This window comes from Littorina saxatilis, linkage group LG6, assembly GCF_037325665.1.
Source record: "Littorina saxatilis isolate snail1 linkage group LG6, US_GU_Lsax_2.0, whole genome shotgun sequence".
In the NCBI taxonomy this organism is placed as follows: Eukaryota; Metazoa; Mollusca; class Gastropoda; order Littorinimorpha; family Littorinidae; genus Littorina; species Littorina saxatilis.
In genome coordinates, this window is record NC_090250.1 from 2,434,758 (window position 1) to 2,440,058 (window position 5,301).

The window sequence follows — 5,301 nt, forward strand, 5'->3', positions numbered from 1 at the left end:
AAGAGAGAGAGAGATAATTTTTATTTTTTTTTTAGTGTCGTAAGCACAAGAATGCTAAAAGCTCAGAAGAGATTGTTTGACGATGCAGAGATCTGTAGCAAGGGAAGGGGGACAACCAAGTCAGAACTCAAATGCTTTTGGGAACACGAGTTAAAACCCCTCAATGGTCAAGCTGAACACGAAAATTACATTTTGAGGTTACCTTGGATATGAGAACATGCTAATGTTCCCATAACCACAGAATGTTCCCAGATCCACGCTCTCACACTTACAGATGTCCCCAGATCCAAGACATTTTAAAAGTATATATATATATATATATATATATATATATAATATATATATAGAGAGAGAGAGAGAGAGAGAGAGAGAGAGAGAGTGACTGAGAAAGAATGAGAGAGTGAGAGAGAGAGAGACAGACACTGAGAGAGAGAGAGTGAGAGACAGAGACAGAGACAGAGTGACTGAGAAAGACTGAGAGAGACACAGAGAGAGAGAGAGAGAGTGAGAGAGAGAGACAGAGACTGAGAGAGAGACTGAGAGAGAGAGAAACAGACAGACAGACAGACAGACAGAGACTGAGAGAGACCCACACTCACACGCCTACAACGACATCTTTTCCCCCACCCCCACCCACGCATTAAAAAATGTTCATGGCAGAAAATAGGTTTTGTCTGTGTGTGGGATGACCCTGCAGTGTGAGAAAGCGGTGTTAGTGCACTGAAAGTCCGTGCGCGGACGGAATAAGTTATAGCTTCGATCTCCATAACCCCAACTTTGGTCTATCAAATTCCGGCTCACTGGCACGACTCAGTGTTGATTCAGGGCTTGTACTAGCCGCTGATGTCCTTGATTATGCGACACCAGATACGACAAAAAGGATCCCACTTACACTCTTTCTCTTGTCGCTTGAGTCCGGTGTGGGCGGGTGGCCATTTTGTTCGGCGGTCGCTTAGGACACTATCAAGGCCGCTTGGGACGTTCACAAATGAATGTGGGAAAAGGTTACACTGTCTGCTCTCTAGAGGGTTTTAGTTGCGAGGGAAAAAAACCCTCCTAAGCCTCTTTGCTTTGATATGGTCTCTTAGTCCTTGATACGGCTATCACACTGGAATATTTTAGCACTTTTGGGGCCATTTTTTTGTGTTTTGTCCGTCAGTGTGGTGGAAGGGTGTATAATGAGTGAAGACATGCTTTTAGCTTAACGTGTGTGGGGTATCCTTTTTAATCCACCGAATTTCACAACAATTAATATCCACAGCCATGTGTGTCTCCTGCCTCCGAACACACACGCTACAGAGCTCGACTCGATGTGCGCAGTTTCGTATAAAAATTATTTTCCAAATTTCCCCACTGTGTTTTATAAAATAATCATATTATGAAAGCACATACATTCTTATCTTAGTTGTTATGTATTCATTGTTAGCAAACATCGGCATTATTCATGTTTTACTTTAAACGCAATCATTGTTATTTATAGATCACAGGCACTTGATGTAAGTAGGTCACACACGTGTAAATGTTGTGCCCAGTCCTTGTTTTTGTTTCTGTTATTATTTTAGTTAGCAGGTCTAGTTGAGCACGTATTAAGTATCATGTACCCACTACTAGTCATTGTGCATTTTAGTTAATGGACTGATGATGTCATTTGTATGGAGTCGACGCACGTGCGAGGGTATGTATGTGTGGGAGGGGGGGGGGGCGCGGGAGATGGAAGCTTGCTGTATGTTATGTAATGTATATATTGTGTGTGATACGTGGAAATGTGATACTATTTATTTGCATGTATGATACAGGTACAAATGTGATAATTGTAGGCTTATACTAGTGATTACTGTGTGGAATACATGAAATGTGATATGAATGCTGTTTTTATACGTTATACTCTTACTTTTTTCCCAAGCGCAAGACAAATTCTTCTACAAATTGAAGCCAATAAAATTTGAGTTGAGTTGAGTTGAGTTGAATAATGTCAGTGACTAGTGTGTCAGCGTGTATGGAGAGAACCCGCGAAGTAACCCAAAACAAGAAAGAACAAGTCGCGTAAGGCGAAAATACAACATTTAGTCAAGCTGTCGAACTCACAGAATGAAACTGAACGCAATGCAATTTTTCAGCAAGACCGTATACTCGTAGCATCGTCAGTCCACCGCTCAAGGCAAAGGCAGTGAAATTGACAAGAAGAGGGGGGTAGTAGTTGCGCTGAGAAGGATAGCACGCTTTTCTGTACCTCTCTTCGTTTTAACTTTCTGAGCGTGTTTTTAATCCAAACATATCATATCTATATGTTTTTGGAATCAGGAACCGACAAGGAATAAAGATGAAAGTGATTTGGAAAATCTAATTTTGATCATAATTGTTATTATTTTAATTGTCAGAGCTTGTTTTTAATCCAAATATAACATATTTATATGTTTTTGGAATCAGAAAATGATGAAGAATAAGATGAACGTAAATTTGGATCGTTTTATAAATTATTTTTTTTACAATTTTCAGATTTTTAATGACCAAAGTCATTAATTAATTTTTAAGCCACCAAGCTGAAATGCAATACCGAAGTCCGGCCTTCGTCGAAGATTGCTTGGCCAACATTTCAATCAATTTGATTGAAAAATGAGGGTGTGACAGTGCCGCCTCAACTTTTACAAAAAGCCGGATATGACGTCATCAAAGGTATTTATCGAAAAAAATAAAAAATATCCGGGGATATCATTCCCAGGAACTCTCATGTAATATTTCATAAAGATCGGTTCAGCAGTTTGGTCTGAATTGCTCTACACACACACACGCACAGACACACACACATACACCACGCCCCTCGTCTCGATTCCCCCTCTATGTTAAAACATTTATTCAAAACTTGACTACATGTAAAAACAACAACAGCAACATAAGCACCACGACCATCACCGACATTGACTTTTACACAACCGCCATCAGCGACAACAATGACACCACCAACCACCACCACTACCCCCCGCGGGTTAGGGGGAAGAATTTACCCGATGCTCCCCAGCATGTCGTAAGAGGCGACTAACGGATTCTGTTTCTCCTTTTACCCTTGTTAAGTGTTTTGTTTTGTAAAGATTTTAGTCAAGCAGTATGTAAGAAATGTTAAGTCCTTTGTACTGGAAACTTGCATTCTCCCAGTTAGGTCCTATATTGTACTACGTTGCAAGCCCCTGGAGCAATTTTTTTATTAGTGCTTTTGTGAACAAGAAACAATTAACAAGTGGCTCTATCCCATCCCCCCCCCTTTCCCCGTCGCGATATAACCTTGAACGGTTGAAAACGACGTTAAACTTCAAATAAAGAAAGTGAAGAACCATGGACGACAACAATCGAAAAAAAATAAACAAACTCCACGACCAATTACAACTTTTTGACCAAAGGCAAAGCACTACCAATCAACAACATTCAGCGACAAGCAGTCACAGCCACCACTAACTCGTAGTCGGACAACCACCACAACCACCACCCTCACCAACAACGACGATAACAACAAAGAGCATCACCATGCACTAACGACAACAACTTCTAGACGACAACACATACACACACAAAAACAACATTACACACCAATCACATGAACTACTGACTAGATGGAAAACCCAGCCAACCTTCAATTACTCCACTTCCAGAGGAAGGAAGTTAAGAGTAGTGATTAGTACCGGCCTACAATTTGTACCCTTCTTTTAAACCTAGCATCAGGGGGTCAGTAGAACAGGTATTTGAGAAATTGAACCTGGTCTTTAAAACCTGCACTGTACCAATACACACTCATGCCAGGTTAAAGTTACCTTATGTCCCGCAAAGTGCATTTTGAACATCAAAGTCCGAAATCTGACTTTGGCACCAATCGATTAGGGGTGGAAACCCACTCGTCATGTTGCAGCAGGGAAGTTGAAGCGGGCGAAGTTCGCTCAGTTTGGCTCGATGTTATGGGCGGAGATGCTTGAAAAGAATAACAACAACAAAGTTTGGACCTGTAGTAAGACAGAATTGGTCGCACAAATGCAGAATTTGTTATTTTCTGTAGTTCGAAACCGGAAGAAGCCATCGTTCTTAGGCAGGCAACTTCTATGATGGTTTCCGTGATGGTTACGTGATGGCTTACATAATGAAAAGAACCTATCATCTTAAAACCGGTGCAACCTTGAATGAACTTTGATTAATTCTGACAGGCCAGTCTGTACTTTTTGGTTGAGAGCAGAGACCGGGATCAGTACACAGCGAGACAGGATCAATACCACACAGCATCGATTGGTTATTTTCAGCACCAATATGTCTGAGCTTTGTCTAGCCTTAGTCCGAAGCAGATAGGCTGCTAACGTTTCAAAATCAAGGATAAGAGAGGGGGGGGGGGGGGGGGGGGGGTGGGGAGACACTCAGAAAGGGTTAGTGTATTGAACGTTTATCTATACACAAAACGAAACATTAACCCCCCCCCCCCCCACAAAAAAATAAAATAAAAATAAAAATAAAAATAAAAATAAATAAACCTTCTATTGGACGGTCTTAAATGGCATAACAAGTTTGAATAAAATGACACGAGAACGTATGCTGTAATTGCGGTGCGAAATTTGTCGCAATAATATTTTTGCTAAGTTTATAAGAGCACCCTTTCTATTCCATTATTACCAAGAACAACAACAGCTAGGTTTGACCTCGGAAGAGGTGGAAACAAGGGGAAGGAGCAATTTAAGAAATTGCTCCACATATCAATTTCCCGAACACGCAATACCGCACACACGCCATACTAATGTTATTTCCCTCTGAACTAAAGTTTCAACCCTCTAATCCGAAAATGACAGTATTTTTTGCTACGGGAAGGTGTCAATCATAGGGAGTGAGGCTTGTTGACGGAAGGGCAACGTTCTGCAAATTGACTGTTACGTCTAGTAACGTCACCCGAGCCGAATACCTCTCTGTGCCAAGACTTAAAGGTGCATTCCTTCCCGATCTCGAACTTGCAGTGTTGTCGGTCTTCGGTCTCTGATGCATTCCTTTCTGATTTGACGCATTGGACCTAGCCTTGTCCGGTCGATGGACCGATCGTTGTTACGTTTTGGTGGTCAACTGACCGATACATATTCGTACAAGGCGGACACGGTCTGCAATGAATGGAATGGGAGTTGCAAAGTCGGAAAACAAACCCCGATCGAAATGCTCATGTTTGCTACGAGTGAAAATGCATTCGGTGTTTGTCGTCATTGATACTCGAGGCTGCGTTTACGGAAATACCCTATCCAGCCGGTGTACCTATTTACCGAAAACGGCACAAACAGCGGAAAGTTCAAT

The 5,301-nt window shown here is 41.5% G+C and overlaps 1 protein-coding gene across 1 annotated transcript in view; it reads left to right on the plus strand.

The window, feature by feature from the left end:
* Nucleotides 1-5,301, plus strand: part of LOC138968295 (fibrinogen gamma-B chain-like) — a 485,749-nt gene that overhangs the window by 216,105 nt on the left and 264,343 nt on the right. The gene's annotated exons all lie outside the window — the stretch shown is intronic.